The sequence below is a fragment of the Chenopodium quinoa genome, unplaced genomic scaffold (genome assembly GCF_001683475.1).
Source record: "Chenopodium quinoa cultivar QQ74 unplaced genomic scaffold, ASM168347v1, whole genome shotgun sequence".
NCBI classification, from domain to species: domain Eukaryota; kingdom Viridiplantae; phylum Streptophyta; class Magnoliopsida; order Caryophyllales; family Amaranthaceae; genus Chenopodium; species Chenopodium quinoa.
This window is the reverse complement of record NW_018743850.1, coordinates 4974601-4992590: the sequence shown is the minus strand read 5'-3', so window position 1 is coordinate 4992590 and position 17990 is coordinate 4974601.

The window sequence follows — 17990 nt, the reverse complement described above, 5'->3', positions numbered from 1 at the left end:
TACTCAAAAGGAATAGGAGAAATTTAAAACGACATGTGTTCTTTGGATTTGTTTCTTAATAGATTATTTGTATATATAGATAGTAATTAATTATCTTTTTGTTAAACGTGATAAATAAATGGTACTTCAAATCACTTTGAATCACTGCTGATGTCATGCGCTGCTACGATTCCGATGACATTAAGAAGCTCACACTATTGGTTAATTGTATAGTTTCTTAGATTCGACACGTATCTTGAAATTAATCGAGTTGTTATATAATTTTCCTAATTGAACTTGTTAACCATGAAAAAGAATCAAAAGCTAAATAAAGGCTTAGTGGAGTTAACTTTTAATAGTTAAAACTGGTCAATATGGCCTATCAAATTTGTTATTGTGTATAGAATAATCCTTTATTATCTATTCAATAGAAGTAGCAATCCGATTTTGGCAACTCGACAACACCTTACTTTGAGATAAACTGATATATTTGTGTAATTCATCTCACTGTTTGTTTATAAGAGATGGTTTTACATTGTAACATCATCTAAACTTGTTTTGTTTAGTAACAATTTGGTATGCTCGATTAATTATATTGAAACCAAAAGTTACACCTTGTAATCTAATATTATGATTATTCGCGAGTAGAATCACCTTGTATAATAATACTACATTTAATTGTTATTTTATACTCGTTGTTTAATTTCCTTTTTTCTAAACATTAATACGAAGTAACTTAAAATTTATTATTCATTAATTACCAATTGTTACTATTAGTTACAATTTATTCTTATTAGTACTTTCGACATTTGTATGTAATTAATTTAACTATATTATAAAGGTTAAGTATCTTGATATACTCATTTTATACAACATATTTACCCCATATTTCCTATCTATTTGTTTGCATGATTGAGCTACTCGGAGTTATCTTCTATGTAATTACTATCAATCTCCTCTTACAGTGTGGTTTGGTTTTTATTTGAGTATATATGTAGGATTCGTTGAATTTTCAATTATTTTCTACTACTAAGGACTACCATAAGAGGTTGTATCATATTATGCATGGTTTGGTTCATTCAGAAAGCCTTAAATGTTGATTTTGGATGTTAATATTGTCCACCATGTTAGGCGAAGTTGCCTTGTGAGGTGAGGTGAGGTGTGTTTAGTGGCCAACGTATTTTTTTTTCCTACCGATCTGGCCACAAGATTGAAGTACTTAGTTGAAGCATGAGATTTATATTATCCCAATAAAAAAGACAACTTAAGCTCGTACCCGACTGGACAAGCGATGTTATTTCTAAAGCACCTCCATGTTTTTAATGGAAGAATTATTGGAATTAGGTTTGCGTGCACAATTAGATTGGGTGAACTTTTATGGAGGCCCGGTCATACTATGCTTTGGATTTCTTAGTTTTAGACTATCGATATATACCCTAAGCAAAAGTTACACAAACTTAATTTAAAATTTTCTTAGATTTAGAACCGTAATACCCTCTCTAACAATATTTAAATCGTAGTTTCATGTTGTAAGATTAGGTCCTAAATAAGATTTCCGGTCGAGTTTGTTCTAGCGTATATAATATTCTTAATTCTTAATTATTGGAAGGTGTGTTTAGTATGCGATTAAGTAAATATCTAATATAATTAATGCATAACTAGTTTTTCTATATTCCAATCAATGACCTAAATTTATCTAATGCTATGTTAGGGATGGTTGGTATTGCTATCATTTCATTTTCTCAATTATAGTCGGAGTTGGGTTTTAAATATATTGAATATATCAAATAAGGATCGGATATGAAGTTCTCCACAAGATTAGCGAGGTAGAGTGGATTATTATGAAGGTAAAAGCCTACTTTAAATCTTTAATTTGCATGATCTCACAGCAGGAGTGGCCATGAAATAATTAGGGAATCAATGGTGCTCAAAGAGGTTAATTTGTCATACTATTGACATACTATCAAACTTATTTTGTTACAATAAGTTAATTGAGTTCAACAAAAATAAGTTAAGTTTAACAAAAATAAGTGTTGTTTAGTATAAACAAGTTTTAATCAGTAAATTTAAATTTTCCGAAAGAAATGTAACAGTAAATTAATAAAAATAAGTTTTAGGGAAAAAAAATAATTTTAATAAAAATAAGTCATTTTATTTTTTTTTTAATAGAATTTTTTTTTACTGAATTGTAACTATTTTTGCTAATATTAAATATTTTTATTGGACTTTTACCAAACTGAAATTATTTGTATTGATTAAAACTAATTTTCACTGAGGCCCTATTCTCTTCACCCTCTTTTTTCTGAACTAAAATTAGTTTTACAGAATTAAAATTCTTAATTTTACTAATTCTCTATTATATTTCTTCTTTAAAGTTGATTTTTATTGAACTAGAATTAGTTTTACTAAACTGAAATCATTTTTACTAAACTGAAATTATTTTACTGAATATTTTTTATTTTAAGGTGAAGAGATCAGGGCCTAATTCTTTGTTATATTTGTTCTTTAAAGTTAATGATCAATTATAACTCAATTTTGCTAAAATGAAATTATTTTTTCTTAATTTATACTAAAATGAAATTACTTTTTCTTACGTGAATTATATTTACTCATAATTATTTTAATTCAATAGAAATTAGTTTACTAAACTGAATTATTTTTACTGAATATTTTTTGTTTAATGTGAAGAGAATAGAGCTTAATTAAGGTTTAGAAAAATAAATTTAAGTGTATTAATGCCTTGTTCTCTTCGCATAATTCAAATATTAATTAGTAAAATTTAATTTAAGTTTATTATAAATAATTTCAATTCAACCTAAATAAACTAAGTTTAGCAAAAATAAGTTTATTCAGTAAGATAGATAATTGAAGCTCGAAAAAATAAGTTTAGTTTAGTAAAAATTAGTTTTAATTAGTAACTATAAAGAACTAGGTTATGTGTTCTTCACCTTATTTGAAAAATTATTTAGTAAAAATCATTTTTTAAGTTTAGTAAAAATATTTAATTTTATTAAGTTTAGTAAAAATATTTAATTTTAGTAAAAATAAATTAAGTCCGGCAAAAATAAGTTCAGTTAAGTAAAGGTTAATGCTAAAAAATTAATTAAAAATAAATCATATTAAAAAACATATATAATAGAGAATTAGTAAAGATAGATAATTTAAGTTTAGTAAAAAATTATTTACGTTCGGCAAAAATATTTAATCTCAGTAAAAATAGTTTTAGTTCAGTAAAAATAGTTTTAGTTCAGTAAAAATAATTTCAGTTTAGCAAAATATATAAGGTGAAGAGAATAGGGCCCAAATATAATTGAGAATCATTTTATACACTCTAAAATTGGTAAAAAAATAATTTAATTTTAATAAAATCAGTAGAACAAAATAATTCCCAATTCAGCAAATGTAAAATAACATAGCCTAAATATTTGGTGAAGAGAGCATAACCGTAGTTGTGAGGATTTGGAAGGTCTTTTTTTCTTTACTTAAATTTTCTAAACTTATATTTCCTGAATTTATTTATTTAAACATTATATAAAATAATTCATTATTCGTCAATCGATTTTGAAGGCTAAGTTTTTTACTTATTTGGAGTTTCCTAAATCAAAAACCAAGCAAATGCTTAGTTGTACAATAGATTGTCCCACATGAAACATAAAATCTGAATACTTTGAAAAACTTATCATGAAATATGAAATTAACAAAACATAAAAGATTATACCAAATTATATGTTTCCTTTTTGTATTTATAATATAGTCTTATGTATTTGATGTGCTATTTATATAGATGAATTCAAACATATAGATAATTACCCATATAAATACATATTATATTCACATATAAAATAGAAAATATATCATTATTATAAAAATTAAGTGAAAGGAAATATTATGTCATTATTAACATCATAATCACACACATAATTAAGGCTACACAATTTTTGTATGCGGCCTGTTGTACCGTGCGGCAGGGGTTACTTGAATTACTCGATCAGGGGTTACTCGACTTGCCAGGGTTACTCGAGTTACTCGGTCAGGGGGTTACTCGAGTTGCCGAGGTTACTCAAGTTACTCGGTCAGGGGTTACTTGAGTTACTCTTGATCGAGTAACCCCTTAAGTAACCCCTGACCGAGTAACCTTTCGAGTAATCCATGACCAAACCCCTCGAGTAACCCTAGACTGAGTAACCCCTCAAGTAACCCTTGACTGAACCCTCAAGTAACCCTTGACCGAGTAACCCCTAACCGAACTCCTTAAGTAACCCCTGACTGAATTACTCGAGTAACCCTTGACCGAACTCCTTAAATAACTCTTAACCGAGTAACTCGAGTAACCCATGTCCGAGTAACTCCTCGAGTAACCCTTGACCGAGTAACTCGATTAACCCCTAACCAAACCCCTTAAGTAACCCTTGACCGAGTGAACCCCTCGAGTAACCCCTGTCCGAACCCATCAAGTAACCCCTGATCGAGTAACTCGAGTAACCCCTGTTGGGTTTTGCGGTGTCCGACACCGCGCGGAAACAAAACTCGAAAATCGGATCGAATGCATAATAATTACAACATAAACAAAAGTATGCAAATGAACAAAACACGAACACATGAAGAGAAGAGAGAGAAAGAAACTCACCCGAGACGCGTGCTTCGCTCCCTCAATGAGCTCGGACTTGAAAGCTTCAAGCTCCGCAAGTGAGAAACCTCCGACGGCTCACACCCTCGCTCACCAAACCGAAACCGACCCCTACCCCGTAGCTTAGACGGGGCTAGACCAAAAATAACTTAGAGTTTATGAACTAAGGTTTTCTCGCTTTTGGTGATCTCTTAGGGTTAACCAACTCAAGTGAATTTCCCAATACCCAATGATGGGTATTTATAGGGAATTGTTCCCAAGAATTCCCATCATCTTTCAATGTGGGATAGTTGGTAAAATGCCAAAAGAAAGAATTAATTTAATTCTAAATTAAATTAAAATGGCAACGCAATCATCAAACAACAAATGTCACAAGGAGAACAAGAGGTTAGGTGAGGACCACAAGGGAAGGACCACCTTCCCCTTGCTCCCTAAGAAAATCGCCCCTCACAAACCGACACCACTCACAGCACGCCAGCTGGCGCCCAGCCTTGGGCACCAAGGCACGCCTTGCTGGCGGCCTGGTGCTTGGATGGGCCTGCCAGCTTGCTCGCGTGCGTCCTCGACCCAAGCAGCAACACAGCCCACACTAGCAAGCCTCGTTAGCATACGCGAGCTGCTAGTGTTAGGTGCTTCTCTCACTTGCGAGGCCTGCTGCTAGCCCGCATGTGCTAGCTTGGCAGCACAAGCCCATCCAAGCAATGCGATGCTTGTTGGGCTTGCGGCCAAGCTTGCGCCATGCGGCAGCAACTTGGATAGGCATCCTAGCTCGCGCTAGCCTTCGCATGGCTAGGCCAGTGCGAGGCTAGGGCTTTGGTGCATGTTTACTTGTTGTTTGACTGATTTTTCCGTCTTGTTGATTCCTGAATTCGAATCGACCTACAACGCTTGGCTTCGACTCTTTATGCTCGTAATCCGACGTCTTAGTTTGTAAAATCTCCATCGACTCATTTAATCCTTCGGATTAATTCGTCGCTTTGGTTCGGTTACACGACTGGGTGTGACCCAAAGGGCTTAGTCAAGAGCAAGCTGTAATATTAATTATACATTAATATTACTGATCGGAAGCGGCCTCCAGCTAGGCATTCCGATCACTTGACCTTACTAAATAATTAGCTTTCCTAATTAATTCCAAACCCTCTGTCGTTATAATACACTTGTTCGAAGGATACAATTCCTTTCAATCTCCCACTTGTCTTTCCGGACAAGTGCGTTGTTTGTGTACAGCCTGTTTCCTATGTCACTTAATGTCTCTTGATGAACAATAAGGTAAGATTCTTCCTCATCCTTATTACGTCCATAAGTGTAAAATCGTTTTCTGAGTTTGATTGTCAATAAGCAGATAATTTCTAAAATCCATCTGAGCACGACCATGCATTTTCACAGTCTCGCTCTTTGAGTGGCCTTGTAAACAACAAAGACATATTCCCTATTTGTCAATAGAGGAACATTCCCAGTCTTGCATTGTTAGCTTCCCTTACTAAAAGGCCCTAGCCGCCCGAGTGTTGCCTTTATAATCCCCTTGTACGGCAAACGTTTGACAACATCAAAACAGACTAGTACTCAAACAAGAGAACTTACAATACTCATGGTTGAGGAAAGAGGTTCCGATGGCCATAATGAGTAATACACTTATGACGATCGTTAAATCTCTTAAAGTATTCTTATAGGTCGATCCGGTATAGTTCCAAACTAATACCTGTATAAATGATTTATGACATTCTTGTCCTTGTAGCACAAGAAACGATGCTATAAACCATACTACAAACTAATCTCACGTGGTCATTAGTCGTCCAACTTTCAAATGACCTTGATTAGGGATAATTTTCGATATGATATTCAACGTTCACTTAATAGGTGTTTCTTTTTCCAAGACATTGTCTTGATACCCCATTTTTAATATTCTCAAATCGAATGGACTCATTATTTAATTCTAAACCACAATTAAATAGAAATGGAATAATAATTTATAGAAAAATAAAATTACTCCATAAATGGATGGTTTAACATAGTGTTTTACATTAAGATCTCCACAACTTAATTAAAACACATAAACAGGGAAATCAAAGCCAATCTCTAATATGTTTGATTCCCTTGAGGCAAAGGTTTAGTGAGTGGATCGGCTACATTGTCGCTCGTTCCAATCTTGCAAATTCTGATTTCACCCTCGGACTTCCATTCCCTTATCATGTGAAATCGCCTCATGACATGTTTGACTTTCTGATGCTCCCTTGGCTTTCTGGCCTGAGCAATAGCCCCACTATTATCACAGTAGAGGTCTATCGGTCCCTTTATTGAGGGGACAACACCAAGTTCACCAACGAACTTACAAATCCAAACTGCCTCCTTAGCTGCTTCTGAAGCTGCCAAGTATTCGGCTTCTGTTGCAAAATCTGCAGTCGTGCTTTGCTTAGCATTCTTCCAACTGAACGCTCCTCCATTAAGACAGAACACGTATCCTGATTGCAACTTGAAGTCGTCTCTGTTAGTCCGGAAGCTTGTGTCGGTATAACCTTTAACAACCAAATCCTTACTCCCACCATAGACCAAAAAGTTATCCTTGTTCCTTTTCAAGTACTTTAGGATATTCTTGGTCGCAGTCCAATACGCCTATCTTGGGTCTAATTGGTATCGGCTCGTAGCACTCAAGGCATACGATACATCTGGCCTTGTACATATCATGGCGTACATGATTGATCCAATAAGCGAAGCATATGGAATCTTACTCATTCTCTCTCGCTCATCAGGTGTCTTTGGACACTATTTCTTACTGAGAGTTATGCCATGAGACATGAGTAAGTGGCCTCTCTTGGCTTCCACCATAGTGAATCGTGCCAATACCTTATCAATATAAGTACTTTGGCTCAATCCAATCATCCTATTAGATCTATCCCTGTAGATATTGATGCCCAATATGTATTGTGCCTCTCCTAAGTCCTTCATTGAGAAACACTTTCCAAGACAAGTCTTTATAGACTCCAGCATTGGAATGTTGTTTCCAATGAGCAATATGTCATCGACATATAAGACAAGGAATGCAATGTCACTCCCACTGAACTTCTTGTAAACACAAGACTCATCTGGATTCTTGATAAAACCAAACTTGCTAATGGCTTCATCGAATCGTAGATTCCAGCTTCTGCTTGCCTGCTTTAATCCATAAATGGACTTCTTTAGCTTGCATATCTTCCCAGCATTGTTTGGATGAAGGACTTAGGAGAGGCATAGTACATATTGGAAATCATAATCAAACGCCGTGAATTAGCCTGTAACCTTTTTCCACCAGTCTAGCTTTGTATACATATACAACTCCATCTTTGTCGGTTTTCAACTTGAAAATCCATTTGCAACCGATAGGTGTATAACCTTCGGGCAAATCAACCAAGTCCCAGACTTGATTTTCAAACATGGAGTCCATCTCGGATTTCATGGCTTCTTGCCATTTTGCAGAGTCGGGGCTCATCATAGCTTGTTTGTATGTCGTTAGCTCATCTTCATCCATAACTAGGATGTCTTGATTCTTGGTTAAGACAATACCGGGGTATATGTCTGGTTGAGATCTTGGCCTTTGCGACCTACACAGAATAATAGATTGAGCGCTTGCATTGTCATTTTGACTTTGAACATTGTCGATTTGACTTTGACCATTTTCAACAGCTGCTTCCAAAGCACTTTGATTGTCAGTTTTGTTAAGTTGACTTTGTTGCTCATCTTCTTGAACTTCATCAAGTTCGATTTTCCTCCCACTTGTCATTTTGGAAAGATGCTCCTTTTCCAAAAAGACATCATCTCGAGCAACAAATACTTTGTTCTCAGATTGGTTGTAGAAGTAATACCCCTTTGTTTCTTTTGGATACCCCACAAAGAAACATTTGTCTGATTTTGGTGCAAGCTTGTCAGACATGAGTCTTTTGACATATGCTTCGCAACCCCAAATCTTAAGAAAAGACAACCGTGGAGGTTTCTTCATCCATACTTAATATGGAGTCTTTTCGACAGCTTTTAATGGAGCGCGGTTCAATGTTAGTGCCGCGGTTTGAAGTGTGTGTCCCCAAAAAGAGATAGGAAGATCAGTAAGACCCATCATGGATCGAACCATGTCTAACAGAGTTCGATTTCTCCTCTCGGACAACACTCCATTCCATTGTGGAGTTCCAGGAGACATTGTGGCCAACATGATGCATTTGACAGCAACGTGCCATTGGTTTAGGGCAGCCTGAGTGACCTCTTCATTAGGAGTGTCGGGCATTTCCTCGTCAAGGACGTATTCCTTTAGCTCTTGCATGAGAACAATTCGCAAATTCCTTTGCTAATCAAGGAAGTTTGTCCCATTCAATTTCTCCTTATTGAGAATTGAGCATAACGAAAATTGGTTGTTGTTGGTGTTAGTTGCAAACGTTTTTCTACAATTGAAAGAATTTGTAATGAAAAACCATTCATAAAACAATATGAAAGAAATTTAAAGCATACATGCAAACTTTCAATCTTATTAAATGTTTTATCCACACATTTAAAATTGTCTCTTTTAGGCAAGAATAAAACGATTCCAAGACCCAAAAAACTAAACGTGATTAAGCATGCTTTGGCTTGTCTTAACACTTAATATTTTAAAGTAAGTAATCCAATTGCTAATAGCTCTAAGCTATTCTTGGTTCGATAAAACGTCGCATCTAATGCTTTCTTGACGTTTATCTCCATTGCCACGACATCTAAGGACTCCTTAATGATATCGTTGATTTTAACCAAAACTAACGCATATACCTTGTATACCTTACGTCCCTAGGAAAGTAGTAAAACCTTGCTTTAGCATAGCCCATTACTATTCTCATTAGTTCGATAAGTGTCATTTTGGAATGACAAATTTTAACTCAATTTTATAGGGACTTAAGGTTTCTATGTGGGTTGATTTAAGTGAACTAAATTAATCATTCAACATTCAAAATCCTAAACATGCATCTAATATTGCAACTATATATAAGCAAAATATATAAGGCATAAATAGAGATGCATTTGGCAACTAGCATTGCCCTTTGAAACTTGAATCTTCAAATCTTCAAGGGCCTCCATTGCATCTTCTTGGGTTCGTCTTCTTAGAAACGCCGTCTTCGAGATATCACCACCAATTATGCAACTACTAGAAAAAACTAGGACTAATCTAAATAACTTAAGTATAAAAATACTTAACGGCACGCAGTCCGTATTTAGATTTACAAAAATACAAAACGAAACGTAGTCCGTATTTACTATCCTAGTCGGGCCCCACTAGTTGTCATTTTTTAAAACTTGCATTAGAATAACTATTCCATTCATCCATTCACTTCTAAAGTGAATGGCCCATGCATATTACAAATAATTTAAGCAACAATTCAAAATGAGTGCAAAACTAGTTACTAACTTAGGTGGTTAATCCGCTTAACGGGCCTAATTAAAACTAGTCAAAGTAATTATCCGATTATGTGAATTAATGCAATAATAATAGCTCAAAACAATTAATGAAGCTCCCACTAAATTCCACATCCAACTTAATTAAAATTAATGCAATTAAAATTAATTAAGCCAATTAATCCAAAATTTTGCCAAATAATTTTGCAAGTGTCGGGAAAAACCGAGGCTTAGCCTCGTTTTAATTAAAACACAAAACCGCAAAAGAAAACAAGAAAAATATGCCACGAGCTGCTCAAGCCTAGCAACCCCAGCCCTCGTACGCACGCAAGTGCTGGGCGCTAATTAGCAGCCCCGGGCTTGCGTGCCGAGCTGCTGCCGGGCGCTGCCTAGCAGCATGCACGCCCATGGCACGCGCCTAGCTGCTGCTGCTGCGCCATGGTGCTGTGTCGCACGCTTTCCCGCACCAAGTGCTGCTCGCTCGCACACACTCATGCACCAGCACGCCCGCACTCCCTCGGCTGCAACATGCGAGTTGCGCATGCAACCCTGCTAGCCGAGGGTGGTGCTCGAGGCTTGGGGCCTCATTTCACATGCTCATGCCTCGAAATTTTATTCCGATTTTTTCGTGTGACTTTAAAATTAATTCTAAATTGATTTTAGAATTAATATTGAGCAATATAAAAATAAAACAAGTCCAACTTAATTAAATTCAATTTTAGTGCAAAAACCAAAATTAATTCAAGAACCTTTCTTTAAATTATTTTTGGCTCAACTTGATGCTACAAAAATTGAGGGCTATTCTCACAATTAATTTAACCAACATAAATTAACAATGAGATTTGACAAAATAGTTGAATAAATAACCAATCATCCAATTAAATAATTTATCCAATAATTACTTATGCATATTTGAATATTGTAATCTTCCAATATGAAGAACAATAACATCTCAAGCACAAGTATGAACATTTAAGATTTTAATCAACTTGAAATGATTAAAATCAAAAATTAGTTCATTATGGACTTTAGTAAGTTAAGACCAAACAAATAAACAATTAAAGTTAGAATCTTTGACATTTTAGGGGCTTCAAAAATCATATTCACCATAAATTTCCACACTCCAAGCAATTAATTTGCAAAAATGTGAAATTTCAAGTTTATGTGAAATTAATAGCTCACCAAATTAAGTACCAATATGACTTCATAAACATGCTTAATAAGGGTTAAAATTGCAGAAGATTAATGGTATAATCAAACACATAATCCAACAATTGCATGCCATAATTAATCAAGGTTTAAAGATTTAAAAATTTTCGATCCAAACGAAAAACCCCTCGAAAAACCACTTTCTAGGGGGATTTTGGCTTCTGAAAGGTCATTTTTAAACACTCTGTGGGTAAAGAATGATTTAGAACATCGATTCCACCCAAAATTCACTATTTTTGAGTCGAAATTGGGGTTCGTAGGCCAAAATTAGCATAAATACGATTTTAATCTAATTAAAAACGAGGTCCTAATCTAATTAGGATGCTAAACCAGAAATTTAAATCCATTTAAATCACCTTAATTAATTTTTAGTTGTAAAAATTAAATTCAAAAGGCTCTTATACCGCTGTTGGGTTTTGCGGTGTCCGACACCGCATGAAAACAATATCCGAAAACCGGATCGCATGCATAATAATTACAACATAAACAAAAGCATGCAAATGAACAAAACACGAACACATAAAGAGAAGAGAGAGAAATAAACTCACCCTAGACGCGTGCTTCGCTCACTCAATGAGCTCGGACTTGAAAGTTTCAAGCTCCGCATGTGCAAAACCTCCAACGGCTCCCACCCTCGCTCACCGAACCGGAACCGGCCTCTACCCCGTAGCTTAGATGAGGCTAGACCAAAAATAACTTAGACTTTACAAACTAAGGTTTTCTCGCTATTGGAGATCCCTTAGAGTTCACCAACTCAAGTGAATTTCCCAATACCAATGATTGGTATTTATAGGGAATTGTTCCGAAGAATTCCTATCATCTTTCAATGTGGGATAGTTAGTAAAATGCCAAAAGAAAGAATTAATTTAATTCTAAATTAAATTAAAATGGCAAGACAATCATCAAACAACAAGTGTCACAAGGGGAGCAAGGGGTTAGGTGAGGACCATAGGGGGAGGACCACCTTCCCCTTGCTCCCCAAGAAAACCCCTCCTCACATACCGGCACCACTCACAGCGCGCCAGCTGGCGCCTAGTCTTGGGCACCAAGGCACGCCTTGTTGGCGTCTTGGTGCTCGGCTGGGCCTCCAGCTTGCTCGCATGCGTCCTTGGCCTAAGCAGCACCACATCCCACACTAGCATACTTGGGCTGCTAGCGTTGGGCGCTGCTTTCACTTGCGAGGCCTGCTGTTAGCCTGCATGTGCTAGCTCGGCAGCACATGCCCAGCCAAGCAATGCGATGCTTGCTGAGCTTGCAGCCAAGCATGCGCCATGCGGCACCAGCCCAGCTAGGCATCCTAGCCCGTCTAGCCTTCGCATGGCTAGGCCATTGCGAGGCTAGGGCTTTGGTGCACGTTTACTTATTGTTTGATTGATTTTTCCGCCTCGTCGATTCCTAAATTTGACTCGACTTACGACGCTCTAAGCTTGGAATCCGACGTCTTAGTTCGTAAAATCTCCATTGACTCATTTAATCCTTCGGATTAATTCGTCGCTTTGGTTCGGTTACACGATTGGGTATGACCAGAAGGGTTCATTCAAGAGCAAGCTGTAATATAAATTATACATTAATAATACTGATCGGAAGCGACCTCCAGCTAGGCATTCCGATCACTTGACCTTAGTGAATAATTAGCTTTCCTAATTAATTCCGAACCCTCTATCGAAATAATACACTTGTTCGAAGGACACCATTCCTTTCAACCCCTAACTGAATAATTCGGGTAACCCCTAACAAAACAACTCAGGTAACCCCTGCCACACAGTGTGGCCTGCTGCACCAAAAAGTTGTTGTTAAGGCTAACTATTGTAAATTGGTAAGAAATCAAGAGATAACAAACCTTATTAGAAGCCATTAAAATATGATTTTTATAAAAAGAAATAGATGAAGCCCGTGCGATGCACGGTTTATTTGTATTTTTCAAATAAAATGTTTTACTACATATATATTTATCTAATAAACTTTGTGATATTCGCTTGCTTACTACTTGAATTTTTTTTATTATAAATGAATTATTAATTTTTTTTTCTTCTCATATTTAGATAAAATTCGTAATATAAATAGATAATATTTTATTTTACAAAGCTTCGTATGTGGTTGGTTACACCGTGTGGTCAAGATTACTTGGTCAGGAGTTACTTGGTTGATTAAAGGTTACTTAATCGATCAAGGGTTATTCGGTCAGTGTTTGGGTGTATCTCATCCAGCCACGCGATATGACCAGCCACACAAAAAACGTGCTGATTTTATTTTTATAATTAATATAAAATTTTTAATCTAAAATAAATTTAAATTCCTTTTTTTTTATTAGCTAAAATATAACATTTTCCTATGTGACGCTCTAAAATTAATCTTATGTGGCATAATCCTATTGTAGCATTTTAAATTATTAATCCTACATGGCGCTTTTTTTTTTATAATCCTACGTAGCGCTTTAAAAAAAATAATCTTACGTGGCATAATCTGATTGTAGCATTTTAAAAATATTAATCCTAAGTGACACTCTAATAATTTTTAAAATAAAATCCTACGTGGCTCTCTAAAAACTCGGAAAAAAATTCCCCTTTATTTATATACTAATTTTGTACCCGGGCGATACCGCGGATTGTTCATAAAATTTTAGGATAAACTTTTTGACTTGAATGTTAAATACAGTCATATAATCCCTTTTGATAATGTCGAATACTTAGATGTATAATATAATATCACTTATTTATATAATAGTGTACTTTTTGTAGTTTTGTTTTGTAAATAAATATCTATGTTATTATTATTGAACTAAAATTATTTTTACTGAAATGAAAGTATTTTTACTAAACTAAAATTAATTTTACTAGTCAAAACTTGTTTTTTCCGATTCTCTATTATTTTTTTAATAAATTTTATATTATAAATGGATCTTATTTTAAAGAACTTTTTAAAACGAATTTTAAGATGAAATAAAATCGAGTTCTAGGATATTTATTAAAAATTATGATTAATTTTGTATATATGTAATATTAAAAGTATACCGATAATAAAACTCTATACAATATTTTTATCTTAATAAATTTATCCAAAATTCGCTTACTTGGCATCATATAGGTCATAGTAATATCTATTTAATTTTTCCAAATGTGGCGCGGCACTTGGCAAAAAACTGGAATGCCAAGTGTCGCTGTCTCGTGACCTGGCTGCGAGACCGGCTTTATTTATTAGTGGCTAGTTTTGTGCATAGGCGATGCCTAGATGGTTGATAAAATTTTAAGATAACATTTTTACTTAAATGTTAAATACGGTCAAAGATAACATTTTTACTTAAATGTTAAATATGGTTAAATAATTCGTTCTGGTAATGTAGATATTTAGAGATACGATATCATATGGAGTGTGCTTTGTATAGTTTTGTTTGTAAATAAATATCTATGTTATTATTGACTTGAAATTATCTGTATTGAACTTAAATTATTTTCACTGAACTGAAAGTATTTTTATCAAACTAAAATTATTTTTACTAATTAAAACTTATTTAATGTTTTTTAAAATAAATTAAATAAAAATGCATTTCGTATGTGTCTAACTACACCATATGGCCGGACAAAGTAGCCCCTATAAAATTGATCGAGTAATCCCTGTAATACTAACTGAGTAACCTCTAACACTGACTAAGTAACCCATATCTATAACACTGATTGAGTAACCATTATAACACTGACCAAGTAACCCCTATAGCACCCTAACAAAGTAACTTTGATCTTGTAACAGTTGGTGACACGGTTTGGCCAGCTACGTATAAAAGTTTGTGATTAAATATATTATAAATGGATCTTATTTTAAAGAAGTTTTTAAAACGAATTTGATGATGGAAATAAAATTGAGTTATGGGATATTTATTAAAAGTTATGATTAATTTTTTATATACTCCCTTCGATCCTGAAAGTTCAACTCACTTTGCATTTGCACGGTTTTCAATGTGCTTCTTTGACCATTGATATCTTTGGCATAATTTATATAAAATTGATATTTGGAAAATATAAACTAAGACGAATCTAATAAGATCCTCCATGATAATTTATTTCTTTTGTGTAAATCATAAAAGTTGGTCAAAGTTATTTTATTTTGACAACATGAATAGTAAGTGAGTCGAACTTTCGGAAACGGTGGTAGTATATAAAACTGATTGAGTAACCCTTGTAATACTAACTGAGTAACCTCTAACACTGATTAAGTAACCCCTATCTATAATACTGATTGAGGAATCACTATAACACTGACCAAGTAACCCCTATAGCACTAACGAAGTAACTCTGATCTTGTAATAGTTGGTGACACGGTTTGGCCAGCTACGTATAAAAGTTTATGATTAAATATATTATAAATGGATCTTATTTTAAAAAACTTGTTAAAACGAATTTGATGATGGAAATAGATTTGAGTTATTGGATATTTATTAAAAGTTATGATTAATTTTTTATATACAAAATATTAGAATTCTATCGATAATAAAACTCTATGCAACAATTTTATCTTAAAAAATTTATCCAAAAATCACTTACTTAGCATCATATGTGTCACAATAATACCTATTTATCTCCTACGTGGCGCGATACTAGGCGAAAAACTGGAATGCTAAGTGTCGTTGTCTCGTGGCCTGGCTGCGAGACCGGCTTTATTTATTAGTAACTAGTTTTGAGCCCGGGCGATGTCCAGATGGTTGATAAGATTTAGGATAAACTTTTGGCATGAATATTAAATACGGTCATATAATTCGTTTTGATAATTTATATAGTAGTGTACTTTTTGTAGTTTTGTTTGTAAATAGATATTTATGTTATAATTAACTTGAAATTATTTTTGTTGAACTGAAATTATTTTTACTGAACTGAAAGTATTTTTAGCAAATAAAAATTATTTTTACTAATTAGAACTTATTTTTACATATTCTCTATTTTTTTCGAATAAATTAAATATATCTACGTTATTTTTAACTTGAAATTATTTTTATTGAACTTAAATTACTTTTACTAAACTAAAAGTATTTTTACCAATATTCACTATTAATTATTAAAATAAATTTTTAAAATAAATTAATGTATTATAAATGGATCTTATTTTTAAAAACTTTTTCAAATGAATTTTATGATGGAAATAGAACCGAGTTGTAGGATATTATTTATTAAAAGTTATGATTAACTTTGTATATATGAAATATTAGAAATATATCAACAATAAAACTCTATACAACAATTTTATCTTAAAAAATTTATCCAAAATTTGTTTACTTAGCATCATATGTGTCATAATAATACCTTGTTTTCGCCAACGTGGCGTGACACTTGATGAAAAACTAGAATGCCAAATGTTGTTGTCTCGTGGCCTGGTTGCGAGACCGACTTTATTTATTAGTGACTAGTTTGGTGCCCTGTGCGATGCCTGGGTTGTTTATTGAATTAGAAAATAAACTTTTTATTTATGCACCAAGTTTTAAAATATATCAATAATACAAAATCAGTTAGGAACTAATTAATGTGATTTTTTGACGATTTAAATTATGTAGTAGGTATGTAATGACTAATAATAATATTGGTGAAAATGTTCGATTATAAAAATAATAGCAAAATAAGCTTGAAATATTAGAAATTTCTAAGCCTGTTGGGTTGACCCGAGCCTGAAACTTTGGGCTACCATTGAACATTTAATTTCTTAACCCGTGACATGAAGTGACTCGACCCGAAATGACCCGTGACTGACCCGATTGATAGGTCTACATACAGTAATAAAATCATACTTCTTCTGTTCTTTTTTACTTGACCTGTTTCTTTTATCACGCTTGCCAATAGAAAACTTTGACGATCAGTAACTTTAATTCTACATAAGTAAAAAAATATAAAAGTTATATATTATGATGGTACTTATATAGACGAATTCAAAAAGATCCAATATGAATATGTTTTTCCTTACATATTATTCACAAAACACGGTCAAAGGAGATGTGGTGAATAGTACAAAAGTCAAAGCGGGTTAAGTAAAAAAAAACGGAGGAAGTATTAGATTGTGAAGTATTTTATTTCAATCGATTAGAATATATTATAAATGAATGTTGTACATTTTGAACTATTTCCTTCGCTCCAAAAAAAATTATGATATAAAATAAATTTATATGATAAATTATTTGTGTTGTCTACGTGGTGCGACATTTGGTGAAAAGTTGAAACGCCAAGTGACGCTGTCTCGTGATTTGGCTAAACTTATAATTTATTTTGTATCTATGAAATATTGATATTTTATTGGAATTTAACCTCTAAACCAATAATTTTATCCTATAAATCTATCCAAATTTTATTGAAAATAAAACTCTAAACTAACTTTTTTATCCTACAAAATCTATCCAAGTTTGTATCCAAATAAAAAATATACAATTTATTTATTCATAAAAAATATATCCAAATGAATCCTACATGTCATACTAATATTTAATTGTTGCCTACGTGGCGTGACACTTGGCGAAAATTTAGAACGTCAATTCAAGTGTCGCTGTCTCGTGGCCTAGCTAAAAGTTTAGCTTTATATATTAGTTAAATACGATCAAATAATCCCTATTGATAATGCAGGATATTTAGACATACTGAATTGAAATATATTTTATTAAACCGAAATTATTTTTACTGAACTAAAAGTATTTTTACCAGAACAAAAATTATTTTTCGTGATTAAAACTTATTTTCACTAATTCTATTCTTTTTGTAAATAAATGAAATATATTATAAATGGATCTTATTTTAAATAACTTTTTAAAACGAATTTTATGATGGAA